This window comes from Mus caroli, unplaced genomic scaffold (assembly GCF_978045245.1).
Source record: "Mus caroli unplaced genomic scaffold, Mus_caroli_1 scaffold_6, whole genome shotgun sequence".
NCBI lineage: Eukaryota > Metazoa > Chordata > Mammalia > Rodentia > Muridae > Mus > Mus caroli.
Genome location: NW_028227261.1, coordinates 92,076,222 through 92,091,875, shown reverse-complemented (window position 1 = coordinate 92,091,875; position 15,654 = coordinate 92,076,222). Strand labels below are relative to the sequence as shown.

General features: G+C 43.0%; 1 long non-coding RNA gene and 1 other non-coding gene across 3 annotated transcripts; one reads left to right on the top strand and one right to left on the bottom strand.

Annotated features, from left to right (window-relative positions):
- Positions 1–3,491: 3,491 nt before the first annotated feature.
- Positions 3,492–15,453, top strand: LOC110293571 (uncharacterized). Of its 2 annotated transcripts, none has more exons than XR_002377818.1 (5): positions 3,492–3,542; positions 10,144–10,354; positions 10,650–10,754; positions 14,343–14,403; positions 15,395–15,453. It is a non-coding gene; the product is annotated as an uncharacterized LOC110293571 (long non-coding RNA). The 2 variants fall into 2 exon arrangements; XR_002377817.2 differs by lacking the exon at positions 3,492–3,542 and adding an exon at positions 8,065–8,121.
- Positions 4,141–4,244, bottom strand: LOC147004289 (U6 spliceosomal RNA). Its single transcript, XR_015047479.1, has one exon. It is a non-coding gene; the product is annotated as a U6 spliceosomal RNA (small nuclear RNA).
- Positions 15,454–15,654: the final 201 nt, after the last annotated feature.

Sequence of the window (15,654 nt, the reverse complement as noted above, 5' to 3'; positions counted from 1 at the left end):
CACAGTGTATCCCTGTATCTACACATCTTCACTTGCAAATGTTCACTGCAATGAGTCATTGGTCTATTCAAGTCTCTGGTTTCTTTTTTCCTTTTTTTTATTGGATATTTTATTTATTTACATTTCAAGTGTTATCCCCTTTCTCGGTTTTCCCCCCAGAAACCCCCTAACCCACCCTCCCTCTCCCTCCTTCTATGAGGCTCCTGAACCACCTACCCAACCCCACCTCCCTGCTCTGGCATTACCCTACACTGGGGCATCGAGCCTTCCTAGGACCAAGGGCTTCTCCTCCCATTGATATCCAACAAGGCTATTCTCTGCTACATATGCGGCTGGAACCATGGGTCCTTCCATGTGTACTCTTTGGTTGGTGGTTTAGTCCCTGGAAGCTCTGAGGGTTCTGGTTGGTTGATATTGTTGTTCTTCCTATGGGTTACAATCCCTTTCAGTTCCTTCAGTGCTTTCTCCTCCATTGGGGACCTCGTGCTCAGTCCAATAGTTGGCTGTGAGCATCTACCTCTGTATTTGTCAGACTCAGACAGAGCCTCTCAGGCAGGAGACAGCTATATCAGGCTCCTGTCAGCAAGCACTTCTTGGCATCTGCAGTAGTGTCTGGATTTGGTGTCTATATATGGGATAGATCCCCAGGTGGGGCAGTCTCTGGATCAACACTTTGTCTCCAGATTTCCTCCCTTGAGTATTTTGTTCCTCCTTCTAAGGACTGAAGCATCCACACTTTGATCTTCCTTCTTCTTGAGCTTCATGTGGTCTGTTAATTGTATATTGGGTATTCTGAGCTTTTGGGCTTATATCCACTTATCAATGAGTGCCTAACATGTGTGTTCTTTTGTGATTGTGATTGTGTTACCTCACTCAGGATGATATTTTCTTTATTTATATTAAATTATTTTTAAAATTAATTTATTTTTTATACTCCATAGTTTATTCCCCCACCCCTGATTTACCCTTCAACTGTTCCACATCCCACCCCTCCCTCCCCACCTGACCTCTAAACTCCCTGGGGCCTCCAGTCTCTTGAGAGTTAGGTGCATCATCTCTGAATGAACACAGACCTGGAAGTCCTCTACTGTATGTGTGTTGGGGTCCTCATAACAGCTGGTGTATGCTGTCTGTTTGGTGGTCCAGTGTTTGAGAGATCTCGGGGTTCCAGATTAATTGAGACTGCTGGTCCTCCAACAGGATGGCCCTTCTCCTCAGCTTCTTTCAGCCTTCCCTAATTCAACAACAGGGGTCAACTGCTTCTGTCCATTGGTTGGGTGCAAACATCTGCATCTGACTCGTTCAGCTGCTTGCTGGGTTTTTCGGTGGGCAGTCATGATAGAACCCTTTTTGTGAGCGCTTTATAGCATCAGTAATAGTGTCAGGCCTTGGGCCTTCCCCTTGATCTGGATTCCAGTTTGTCCTGTTGCTGGACCTTCTTTTCCTCAGGCTCCTCTCCATTTCCATCCCTGTAATTCTTTCAGACAGGAACAATTATGGGTCAGAGCTGTGACTGTGGGATGGCAACCCCATCCCTCACTTGATGTCCTGTCTTCCTGCTGGAGGTGGGTTCTATAAGTTCCCTCTCCCTACTGTCTGGCATTTCATCTAAGATCACTCCCTTTGAGTTCTGAGAGTCTCTCACCTCCCAGGTCTCTGGTGCATTTTGGAGGGTACCCCAAACCTCCTATTTACTGAGGTTGCCCATTTCCATTCTTTCTGCTGGCCCTCAGGGCTTCATATCAGATCCAGTTCCCCTCTCCCCACCTATTTCCTCCACCCCGATGATATTTTCTAGTTCCATCTGTTTACCTAAGAATTTCATGAATTAATTTTTTTAATAGCCGAGTAGTACTACATTGTGTAAATGTACCACATTTTCTGTATCCATTCCTCTGTTGAAGGACATCTGGGTCTTTTCCAGCTTCTGGCTATTATAAATAAGGCTGCTATGAACATAGTGGAGCATGTGTCCTTGTTATATGTTGGAGCATCTTTTGGGTATATGCCCAGTAGTGGTATAGAACTAAAGAACCCTATTAAAAATGCGGTACAGAGCTAAACAAAAAATTCTGAACTGAGGAATACTGAATGGCTGAGGAGCACCGAAAGAAATGTTCAACATCCTTAGTCATCAGGGAAATGAAAATCAAAACAACCCTGAGATTTCACCTCATACCAGTTAGAATGGATAAGATCAAAAACTCAGGTGCTGAGTTTTTGCAGTGAGGTGCAGATGCTGGCAAGGATGTGGAGAAAGAGGAACACTCCTCCATTGTTGGTCAGATTGCAAGCTGGTACAACCACTGTGGAAATCACCCCCACCCCAATGATATTTTCTAGTTCCATCTATTTGCCGGATCTACCCTCCAAAATGCACCAGAGACCTGGGAGGTGAGAGACTCTCAGAACTCAAAGGGAGGGATCTTAGATGAAATGCCAGACAGTAGGGAGAGGGAACTTATAGAGCCTACCTCCAGCATTCTGGTGGTTCCTTAGAAAATTGGACATAGATCTCTGGTTTCTACAACACCATCAATATTGGCTCCTCACTGGGACTCCTCCCAGTTGGCTAATCTGTTGTTGCCTTATGGCATGGAGATCTTGCAGCTTTGGAGAAGCAGAATGGGCCCCTTCATGCACCTTAATGGCCCACAGATGATATAGATTTTGGGGTGGGCCAATTTAGGGTCCTGGATCTGGGTCTGGGTGGTAGCTGAGCTGGTCAGTCTGCCGGTTCTCCCTTATCTGCACCACCAGCTCGAGTTCTCCAGCTCTGGCTAGGCCACTGGATCCTCTCTATCAGCAGGAGTCTGGATCAGCCCTCCTGCTCCCATGCCCTCTCGCTGGCTCACCCACACCCACACCTCCAGAGCCAGCTCCACTGTTCTGCCCTGTCAAGGAGTGAGCCCTACTCTCCCAAGTGCTGCAGCCTGTGAGGGGCTGGGCCAGCTCTCCTACTCCCACACCCTCAGGACTGGCTCACCCATTGTGTTGTCCAGGCGAAGTGCAGGGCCTGCTCTTCCTAGTGCTGCAGATTTCAAGGGGCAGGGCCAGCTCACCCACTCTCATGATGCCAGGGTCAGCTCTCCCAACTGCCTCAGGTGCTGGGGTGGGGGTGGGGGAGGGCAATGGGCAAAGTCATTAGCCTTGCACGCAAGCCACATCACATCATGTCAGACAAATGATGGTGGTGTGTGTGTATGTGTGTGTGTGGGGGGGCGGGCGTCAGCTCTCCTGCTTTCTCAACCCTCAGGGCTGGTTCACTTCTGCCTCTGCTACCAAGGTCAGCTTTGCTCTGCTGTCCAGGCAAAGTGTAGAAGTGTGGCCACCACTGAGAGATAGGGCCAGCTCTCCAGAGCCTCATCCAGTGAGGGGTGTGGCCAGTTATGCACAGTCCCTGGACATCCATGTGTTACCCTGATGCTGCCTCGTCATAATATGAGCCACGGACCTCATCCCCAACCCCCGACACAGCGCAGTCACTGACTCAGACATGGCCCCCAGTGGCAGCTTGGACTGGGACCTCACTAAAGCCCCAGGTGACAGAGCTCACTGTTCACAATAGGCTATTTCTGTCCACTCATGAGTCTTCAGTTCCATCTTCCTTAATCCTTAAACTGCTCTACTCCTCTTTCTCTCCCATCTGACTACTACATACTCACACATTGTCATGGCTCCTGCTGCAGGCTGGCCATGGGGCTGGTGGGGCCCTGGATGACATCCTCTGTCCATGCTGTGTCCCACCTTGCTGTGCAGTAGAGAACAGGTCTGTGGGTGGCAAAGTGGTTCACATCAGCCTGTCTTCCTCCTCGTGTGCTGTGGTGCCTGGATTTGATTTGATTTTGATGGGTCCTAAGGCATAAGATAGCTTTGTCCATGCATGAACAAGGTGTCTCTTTGCCTGTTTGTGTGTGTGTGTGTGTGTGTGTATGTGTGTGTGTGTGTGTGTGTGTGTGTGTGTGTGTGTGTGTGTGAGAGAGAGAGAGAGAGAGAGAGAGAGAGAGCAAGCTAAACATTTGCATACTAGGTTTAATATCAAAATTTGCCTTTATTTTGTGAGAGAAATTGGATGAATTTACCACCCCATTACTGAACTGTACAGAAAAATCTGTTTTTGTTTGTTTTGTTTTTCTTTTTTAAAATTATGGATACTTCACAAAATTGCATGTTATTCTTGCACAGAGGACATGCTAATCTCTGCACTGTTTCAATTTTAGTATATATGCTGCCAGCGCTAGCACTAACAAATCTGTTATGCCCCTCTGTGTCCCTACACATAGGCTTGGTGCTTGGGTTTCTCTGTGTCTCTGCCTGTATTTTTGCCACTTTCTTTTTGCACACTCATTCTGGAATCTCACCATGGTTTAAATAATGTGTGGTTTCCTAATGACTGATTTCATGTGCTGCAGTTTTTAAAAATGACAACTTTATTGAAATCTGGTTAACAGATCAACACATTCTCACTTTAAAAGTTTAGAATTAACAGTGTGCATGGTGGCACACCCTTGCAATTCTATCTTTTGTTAGGCTAGATAAGTCAGGCTAGCTTGGGCTATATAGTGAGAAACCTATCTTTCTTTTTTTTTTTTTTTTTTTTTGTTTTTTTTTTTTTTTTTTAATATTTTTATTACATATTTTCCTCAATTACATTTCCAATGCTATCCCAAAAGTCCCCCATAGCGCCCTCCCCACTTCCCTATCCACCCATTCCCATTCTTTTGGCCCTGGCATTCCCCTATATTGGGGCATATAAAGTTTGCAAGTCCAATGGGCCTCTCTTTCCATTGATGGCTGACTAGGCCATCTTTCGATACATATGCAGCTAGAGACAAGAGCTCCGGGGTTCTAGTTAGTACATCATGTTGTTCCAACAATAGGGTTGCAGATCCCTTTAGCTCCTTGGGTACTTACTCTAGCTTCTCCATTGGGAGCCCTGTGATACATCCAATAGCTGACTGTGAACATCCACTCCTGTGTTTGCTAGGCCCCAGCATCGTCTCACAAGAGACAGCTATATTTGGGTCCTTTCAGCAAAATCTTGCTAGTGTATGCAATGGTGTCAGCGTTTAGAAGTTGATTATGGGATGGATCCCTGGATACGGCAGTCTCTAAATGGTCCATCCTTTCATCACCGCTACGAACTTTGTCTCTGTAACTCCTTCCCTGGGTGTTTTGTTCCCAATTCTGAGAAGGTGCACAGTGTCCACACTTTGGTCTTCATTCTTCTTGAGTTTCATGCGTTTAGCAAATTGTATCTTAAATCTTGGGTATCCTAAGTTTTGGGCTAATATCCACTTATCAGTGAATACATATTGTGTGAGTTCTTTTGTGATTGTGTTACTTCACTCAAGATGATGCCCTCCAGGTCCATCCATTTGGCTAGGAATTTCATAAATTCATTCTTTTTAATAGCTGAGTAGTACTCCATTGTGTAAATGTACCATAATTTCTGTATCCATTCCTCTGTTGAGGGACATCTGGGTTCTTTCCAGCTTCTGGCTATTATAAATAGGGCTGCTATGAACATAGTGGAACATGTGTCCTTTTTACCGGTTGGGACATCTTCTGGATATATGCCCAGGAGAGGTATTGCTGGATCCTCCGGTAGTACTATGTCCAATTTTCTGAGGAACCGCCAGACTGATTTCCAGAGTGGTTGTACAAGCTTGCAATCCCACCAACAATGGAGGAGTGTTCCTCTTTCTCCACATCCTGAAACCTATCTTTCAAAACAAAATCAAAATCAAAATCAAAACCAAAACCAAAACCAAAACCAAAACCAAAACCAAAACCAAAACCAAAACCAAAACCAAAACCAAAACCAAAACCCAAAAACCAAAAAAAAAAAAAACCCAAAAAAACAAAAAACCAAGCACATATAATTTATTAGTTTTTAACCACCTTCTAATTCCTGAATGTTGTTGTAACCCAGGTAGGAAATTTCACATCACCAGTTCCCTCTTCCTTCTGTTCCAGGCAAACAACAATCTATTGTCCATCTTTATTTGTATTCTTAACATGTCCTATGAATTTAATCCTGTTTCTTTTTACTTAGTTTTGAGTTTTCAAAGTCCATCCATTGTATAGCATGTGTTCTAGTTTCATTCTGTGATAAGTATCCAGACAATAAGCAATTTAGGAGAGAGAGGTTTTTACTCACCTTGCAATCCAGTATATACTCCATTGTTGTGGGGAAGTCAAAGCAGGAACTTAGAACATCACATTTATAGTCAAGAGCAGACAGAATAAATGCCTGGATCCTCCCTTGCTTACTTTCTTCTTATTTTTAATGTTTTGGACGTTCTGCCATCAATTTACAGTCAAGACAACCCCACCAACATGCTCACAGGCCAACTTGATCTAGATAATTTTTCACTAAGACTCTCTTCTTGGGTAATTACAGATTGTGTCACCTTGGAGGTTAAAGCAAACCAACACAATGTGTACCAGCATTTCCTTCCTTTTCACTACCAGGTAACAAGCCATTTCATGAATGCACCACATTGGTTTATCCATTCCTCTGTTCATGAACTGAAGTTGCCTCTACCTTAGGGTTTATGAATAATGAATGACACTCTATCAGCGTCCACATTTTTTTGCATGAGAATACATTTTCATTCCTCTTGGATATATACCTAGAAGTGGAAATGTCAAGCCATAATGGATATTTTATGTTTAACATTTTGAAAAATTGTCAATCTGTTTCCAAAGTAGGCACATCATTCCATGACGTTGTTGGTAATGTGTGAAGGTCGTAATCACCTCACATCCTTGACAACACTTGCTGCTGTCATTTAGATTTTAACAACATGGGTTATGGTTATAAAGTTAAGTATTTAGAAGGCAGTTTGGTAGCATGACCATTAAATGTAACAACAGTAGGCTTCCCTCTGAGCCCATGATCTCCCGTTGGAGCTTTTGACCAGATTTCCAGTCCCAGGCAAGACATTCACTCCTGGGGATCAGGCCTCTCATCCAGTGCTGGCCTGATCCCCAGGAGTGATCTTCTTCACTCCCACGCAGCTGCACGCTACCTTTTGGAACCCTGCAGGCTAGCCAGCAGGCAGCAAGTCTCCTGGTCAGACAATGCTCATTTCTTTATTTCCTGCAAGTAAACAACTGCTATCTTCAGCAACATGGTCTTACCCGCCTGTAATGGTGAGCGACCAAGAGCAGTGACAATAGCCTGTGTTAATAGCCTCTGGCTCCTCCTTGACCAATAACCTGCGAAGAGGTGCCCATGACTAACACTTGAGACTTTCATTCAGTAACCCATATCTTCTGGGACCATCTTTGTCTACACATGAAGCATATTTTGGTTCATAGTCTCCTTAAAAAATACATTATCTTATTTAATTACAAACTAATGGATTTCTATTTGGCTTCTTCATACTACCTTAGTTTTTATTAACCCACTCCCCAAACTCTGTCTTGTCTAAATTGTGAAGTATGAAAGCTACCTTCATAGCATTTACTTCATAGCATATTTATTACATAGTATTAGATATTATGTCATCTATAAACGATTTGACATATAGAGAAGGATGTGGCAAAGCCAGATGCAAACACCACATCTGTGGTGGTTTGAATAGGAATGGCTTCCATAGGCTCATATATTTGAATGCTTGGTCATTAGAGAGAGGTGCTACTTGACACAGATTAGGAGGTGGGACCTTGTTGGACTAGGTATGACTTTGTTGGAGGAAGTATGTCTCTGGGAGTGGGCCTTAAGGTTTCCAATGCCCAAGCCGGGCCTAGTGTCTTGTTCTTCCTGCTGCTGGCAAAGCCAGATGTAGAACGCTCAGCTACTGCTCCAGCATCATGTCTGTCTGTGTGCTGCTGTGCTTCCTGTCATGCTAATAAAGGACTAAACCTCTGGGAGTCAATCCCAGTTACATGTTTTCCTTTACAAGAGTTGATATGGTCATGGTGTCTTTCCACAGCAATAGAACACCGACTAAGACAACATTGAGCCATTTCATGTAAGTGACTTGAGCATCTCTGGAGTTTGGTATCTAAGCAAGGAGTTCTAGAATCAATCTCTATGGTTACCAGAAGCAACTGTAGAGGCATTAGTGAATGATTCTTCACAACCTGTGTCCAATTGCCTGCTGGGAAGTGAGTTACATAAGGCAAAAACATAGACTTGACATTTTATAATATTGTATCATGTAACGAAGGAGTGACTCTGTTTTGAGTCCTTCATATCCATAAAGGAGAGGGTCTCAGGTACCACCCACTCAGGAACTCACCAGCCTCCCTTCAAAGAGAACAGCCTGTGGGTACAGGAGTTTTTGAGGGTAACTGTGTCAGGACAGAATTGAGGCACATTATTTTATTTTCCTTGTTGATTTTTTTTGCTGAAATTTTTTATTATGGCAATGATATGTTTATGTGTTTTAATGTAAGAGGACTAGATGCTTTAAAGAAAAATATAAGAAGAGATAATATAGTAGACAGAGTCACAGTGATGTGTGAATAGTTAGGAAACACTGATATGCCCTTGTTTCAGTCAGCATTTCCAAGAGTTCTACAACAAACTGAAGATTGGTACTTGCCTGTCCCTTGGTCTTTTGCTCTCTCCCTCATACTTATTGTCTACATACTTAAAATCATCTATTACTACCTATTGTCTACATATTATCTATCACTTACTTGTATTTATCATCAATATCTATTGTTTTTATATATGTGCTATTTAATATCTTTTACTTATTTACACACATAATATAATCTATTATCCATTACCTATCTTCTATTTTCTATTATCTATTTATGTTTATGTGTATGGGTGTTTTGTCTACATGTATATCTGTGCACAATATGTATGGAGTTTCCATGTAGGCCAGAGGAGGTAATTGGATTCTATGGGACTAGAGTTACAGACAGTTGTGTACCATTTTGTGTATGTCAGGAATAGAATTCTGGAATTCTAGAAGAGAAGCTAGTGCTCTTAAACAACTGAACCATCTCATTAGGCCCATATATCATCTCCTATCTATCTGTCTGTCTGTCTACCTACCTACCTACATACCTACCTACATACCTATCACTTACTACTTATGCTAACTATCTTTAACATGAGGTCTATTTATCTCTTTATCTTCTTGTCTGACTGTCCATTGACCCATCCACACGTCCACTGGGATATGTGCTATGATTTGTTGAGCTGGTGAGAGTGGGTGGTATAATTCAGAGGTCTAAGGGCAGAGGAGCTGATAACTTAGGTTGGAGGGTGAGTTTGAAGGCCAGAGATCTAGGAGAGCAAAGGGCAATGATTGGTGTCCTTGCCATAGTGGTCAGGCATGTGGCGGTTAAATCCTCCTTTCCTTGACTGATTTGTTCTGTTCAGAGCACCAGAGTGGATGATGCCTGCCCACATTACTCAACTTCTACCTTCCTCTAGATGTAACTGGAAAGAATGTCCAAGTAGATAGCTGGACACATGATTTAATCAAGTTGATACATAAAATTAACTTACCATGATAGCAATGACCTTTCTCACAAATGTTATGGGACAAATGGTTTTGTTTTCCTCCCAAGAAGCCATGAGTCATGTTGGTATAAACTCACACCATTCCATGATTTATGAGGGGAAATTTTCTTTATTCATTTAAAGGATTTGGGACCCTTGAGCCCCTTCAATGTCCTCAGGTGACTATCACAAATAAAAACCTCTTGAAGCTCTTACATAATCAATACCCAAGAACCTTTCGGAAATAGAAAAAGCCACCTGTGTAATCGCACATTCTAAGTATCAGCTTGACTTTTGAATTTTTGCTCTAGCAAATATATGTTCACTGAAGACAGAGAAGAACATTTCCAGTATCAGTTTGACACTTGTGGGAAATGGAGAGAAGAGTTTCACAGGTGTGGAAGGGTGTTGTGGCTGCCACATGTGCCGACTTTTGAGTGTGGTGGGGATGGGGAAGAGGAGAGGTTGCACAGTCATTTAAGCCACTCAGATCTGATACCAAATGTGAAGGGTATAGTAGGAAGGCACAATGCACATCCCCAAATATGCTGTGGTCACAGAGGCCAACTATGAGCTTCTGAGGTTCTGAGTAATGACTGAATGATCTCTAACATGTGTGGCATTTGCCGTGGATCCAGTGAGATGCAGCATTCTGTTCTTTCTAGACTAGCCTCGAAAGGGCCTTTGTTTCGCAGAGGTGATTCGGGTTCCTTTCAAGAGAGCTTGCTGCTGCTGGGTGATCCATGGAGCTCTGCTATGGTGGACAGTTACCCCTCAGGAACACCTGGCAAGTGACACCTGCTGGTCCTGGCTTTACTGCTCTTCTCTCCATCTTTGGAACCACGGCTGGGAGGAAAGAACCAGCTATGGAATAGGGTATGTTATCGAAAGCCCATATGTAATTTTCCTGTTTCTTCTCAGGACATTTTTCTCACCTTCCTCAAGTCATTTTTGGGTCCATAGCCCAAAATCCCATCTCTGGCTGGATTCAGACTTCTGCCTTCTCTGACCAACCAAATCACTTCCCTTGGTCATTCCTAAATTGACCCCCACTTCCCATCGTATCTATTGCAAGAATAATAATCAGTACAAATGAGATGCTTTTGAACTCCATCATGTATCTTAGAAAGACTTCCATGATTTTTCCTGTATCATTTTGAATCCCTTTCAGGCAGCTGCCTGCTTCTCTGATCTGAACAAGCAAGATCAACATTCTCAGAAAGCAACAAAGTGAGACAATCCTTTTCTCTGGATCAGGGATAGGGCAAGCCTACAGGTGAGCTCGAGTGCTTCTAGACCATTGGTTCTCAAACTTCCTGATGCTGAAACTATTTCATACAGTTCCTCATGGTGTGGTGATTCCAAACCATAAAATTATTTTTGTTGTTACTTCATAACTGTAATTTTGCTACTGTTATGAATTGTACTAGAAATATCTGATATGCATTACAATCTGATTTGTGACCCCCAAAGGGGTCATGACCCACAGGTTGAGAGCTGCTGCTCTAGACCAAAGCAACTATACACAGTGGATCTCAAAATCCTGCCCTTGCTCAAATGCAAACAATTATTTTCCAGAGGTGAACATAACAGAAGCAACTTTGACAATAATGAATGCCTTGTTCAGGAAACATCTACCTGGGATGGAATCCTAGCTCAGATATGTTCCCAGTGTATTCTTGACAAGTTATTTTTCTGAGCTCTAGTGTCCATGTCTGTAAATGGGATCCAAATGCTAAGGAGTTCTACAGGACTGATAGACTTTCTGAACCCAACATTTTAGATTTTCACCATCACCAGTTTTGGTGTTATGGCTTACACATTTCATGTAAAATCCAGGGCAGCCATGATGTCTGTGGCCAGAAGGACATTCTGTGAGGCCTGGGCTTCAGAGTCACTGTGATTTGTTTTTATTCAAGAGGAGAGATAAATACTTTGTTTGAAAAGGAAGAATTTCTGAGTTGTAAGTCAAGTGAGCATAATACATATATTGGGTGTTCTCTTTCCTCAGAGAATTGTAAGGTTTTCTAAGACGTTTAAAAGGCCCCAATTAGACTGTACAAAGGTTTCTGATCCATGTGTCATTTACCTATGAGCTATGTAATTTCATGGTGGTAAATTAAAGTATAATTTCACTCCCAGATTCAATAGTTGTGATTTTTAGATAAAGAGAGAACCATAGACCTAGGATTGCGCTGGAAGATTCTGCCTTGTTTTGACATATGTTAGGTGAAAGACACCAGCACTCTTACACTTGGAAGCCCTGTGATACTGTTCAAGCACGCAGGGAGCATGCCAGACCATTGCAGAGTGCAGAGGCATTAAAGCTTTTTTGAAGGCTGCAATTTGACTCTGAGCAAGCAAAGGTTTCTTCCCTCTTCATAAATCACATGTATGGACTGTACAATTTAATGGCAGTAAACTAAGGTGAGTTGTTTGAAGATGCAACCACTCCCTTCCCAAATGTTTTGATCCTCAAAGCCTTTATAAGATGCTGTAGAAGCCTACACATTTGCCTGCAGTTGAAGGGGGCTGTCACCTGGATGTATAAATAGGTATTTGTTCTGATGGTATCTTGTGAATGCTCAACTCCTTCAAACCCTTCACTCTGACTTCTAGAAGGGCCTTGTGAGACCATGTAGATGGTTCTCTTCTTTGGCTGTCTTGTACATGTAGGGACACTGAGGCCACAAGAAGGGGATTTGCTCAAAATTTCCAAATTTGCTCAAAGTTTCCCAGCACACGTGGCAGAAACTTCTATTTCTGTCCCTTCCCAGCTTCTACTTCCATTTCTCCCACAGAAATAGGACCTCCAGGTTTTAGTTGGATGTATAGCTATCTGGAACAAAGAATTGAACTCAGTCTTTTTTTCCCAGCAAAAGCAGCCATGAGATTAAACTCTAGCTAACCACAAATAAGAAACAGTGTCCTGGGTAGATTCTGGAAATAATCTTTTGTTCTTGTTGCCTTCTGACTGGGATGTGGAGGTGATTCATTGCCTCAATAATGACATGTAACTGTAAAAGTTCATTGTCTTATGGGCATGCTTGCTTCTCACTACATTTGTGCTTGAGGTGGTTAGCTGGGCCTGATGGCATGTGTAAGAATTTGGCTCTCTGCTGGATGATGCAAAATTGCTGTGTGCCTCATCTGTCCCTTGTTTCTCTATAAGATAGCCCATGCTATAAGATGTTATAAGAGGCCACAAGTGGAAAGTGGAAACATACAATGTGGGAAGACTCTGTTAATTACAGTCGAAGTCCACGTGACCCTTTCTCCTGATAAAACCCATTCAGCAATCACCTAAGGTACCTGAAATGCTTCCAAATGCTAATGAGGCATTCTAGGTACCCTCAGCCCTAAGCCAAGACCTTTGCCCACCCTTGATGTCCTTATCCTTATTCCCCCAAAACTTTATAAGCCTTCAATCACATTAAGTAAAGTTGATCTGCCTATTGACTGGGTCTCAGTGGAGTTTATGCACCATATGTACTGACAGGGCTTCTGGAACTCCCTGAGTGATGTCTCTGCTTCTACTGCTCTTGTGGACTGTACTGACAGTCCACAAAGTGGGGAGATCCACATTACAAGTAACTTTTCTTGACTCCTTTATGTCATGTTGGCTAATATCCTATTGGTTGAAGTCATGTGGCCAAGTTCCAAGACAGATCAGGCTAGGGATACTTCCCTGTTACATGGCAAAAGAGTGGGTAAATGATGGGGTTGGAATGGAGACCCAAATGGGTCCAATTTATTATATGTGGATGAGTGAATGGAAGGATAGACAGAAAGACAGCTGAAAGATAAAGTTCTGCTCCTTGTGTCCAATAGAAGGGGTAAAGAGGCAGTTTCTGGTCTCTGGTGTGTCTAGGGCTCCCTATCTGAGCCCATCTTGGATTGGAGGTTGTCTTTGGCACCCAAGAGAGAGCTTAGAGCTGTGCTGTAGCCCCGGGCTGTGGGTTCTGTGGGTTATGACCTGCTTCTTTCCCAAGAGCCTTCACTTCTGAGTCATTGTGAAAACTTTCACACACCTTACCCTGTGACTGGCAAGAATGTACTTTAGAGATGAGAACCCTTCAGAGGCTTTGTGTTCATAGCATGTAAACAGTCATGCTGTTGCCTGCCTAGGATGCCAAAGACATGTATGATAGGCATGCCTCTGTTATGTAATATAAACAAATGATTACAGTATCAGAGATATGGGATTCTTCTAGGCAGTTCATAAGTCCTCTAGAACCTGATAGTAAGAGGGAAAGATGAAAAATGAGTTACTTTTGGGGGGACTGCATGGATTTTTGAGCACCCTCCCACTCTCTGCAGTGGTAAGGATTGGATCTAGGGCCTTACTCATGCATTGGTCTAGCTTCAACCCTGATAATATATAACTTAAAGAAGATAATGTTTCTTTCTGTTAGTACATGTAAGAACTCAGTGTTCTGCTATATGTATTGAAAATCCTTTAATGTTAGTTGTTTCAAATGCCCTCACACCCCCATCAGTGCTCTAACATCTACAGACGTCACAAGATGGCTGCACTGAGAGAAGTCAAACCTTGGAATGACGGCTGCTTGTGGAAATGAAAGACTAACACTCTTCATGAGAAAATTGATAACGAACCACACGGTTGTGTATCGGTGCAAGAGTGAGTGCTAAGAGCAACCCAGATTTCTTCTAAGACCTACAAACAGTCCGTGTCTGTTTTGGTGATGTTAGCACTCACAGCCCCTTGGGACTTTTTCTTTCTGTGGCAGAAATAGGAGTGACTCTGGCAAGTGTCCAGATTCTTAAACACCAACCACATGCGTTTCTAGCTTTCTTTGCTTAAATGCAAGTAGACTTTAATCCAGTTCCTTGTCATTTGCAGGGCTACAGGGAAGGGCACCAAAACATCCCCATTTCCAAGGGCTGAACTCTGGAGGCCTGAGGTGGGTCTTTCTGATTCTTTTAGATTATTGTCCAATCCCAGTATGTCAGAGCATGGGTACTGGAAGGGAACATTGGTTTGACTCCCTTCCTCTACCATGAAGTTTTTGAGGAGTGTCGAAGCCCAGAAGTCAGAAGAGACCACCTCACAGGGGTCTCAGAGGGCCTCCAGGAGCACTAGCCCCTCATTCCTGCACATGGAGTGTGATGATCCCCTCCCGCCCCCACTGCACACAGCTCACGTCTCTTTAAGTGGAAGCTTGCCAGTGCCCAGATGCACTAGCTCAGAACTCTTTTTATATCCACTTTCAGAAGAGAGGAAAAAAGACGTTCTGTAGTATTGTCTGGGGGCTGTAGCTGTTACATTTTGACATCTGGCCTAACTTCCATAAGTTTAGTAACTAGATTCCCTGTCTGGGTCTCTTGTTTCCATCCCTTTACCCTGATCCCACATGGCTTAAGCCGAGATCTATCAATACACCATCAACATCCCTTGTGTGTGCGCATGGATTGAGAGTGATAAGGGAGTGAACACATCTCTTGACACTGGCACACTGAGAAATGGAAGAGGTCCCTGGGAACAGGTCAAATCCCCGTCCTTCAGAAGCTCAGATGGGTCTTGGAAGGGTTGGCCTAGAGGTTGCTCTTCTGTTAGTTGAGTGATGGGGATGTTAGGGTGAAGTGATGGCTTCTGATGAAGAGACTTTCTGGAGCTGAGAATCCCCTTTTGATCTCTTTTCTCAAACTCTTGCCTGAGGATGTCTCAGTTCCTGCCCCACTTGCCTTAGTGTTAAGATCCATAGCAACTTTGTATGTGTGTGGTATACATGTATGTGTTCACGTGTATATGCATGTGTGTGAGGGCCAGGGCTCCATAATGGATGTCTTTCTCAGTAGCTTCCCACTTCTATTTTTTAAATTTAATTTTAATTGAATATAAAGTTATTTTCATACAATATGCTCTTCTAATGGTTTCCCCCTTCCATCTTACAGGTCCACCCTACCTACTCACCCTTTCAACTCAAAGCCTTTTTAATCTTAAGAAAAAAAACAGACAAATAAAAAAAATCAAACAAATAATGGTAAAACAAAAACAATAAAAACAAAACAAAATAAAGAAACAAATAAAATCCAAGAAAGATTTTGTCAAAGGCCTTTTCTCTATCAGCTGAGATGATCATGTCCCATCTTAATTTTTTGAGACGAGTTTTTTCACTGAGTCTGAAGCTCACCAGTTTCCACCAGGCTTTGTG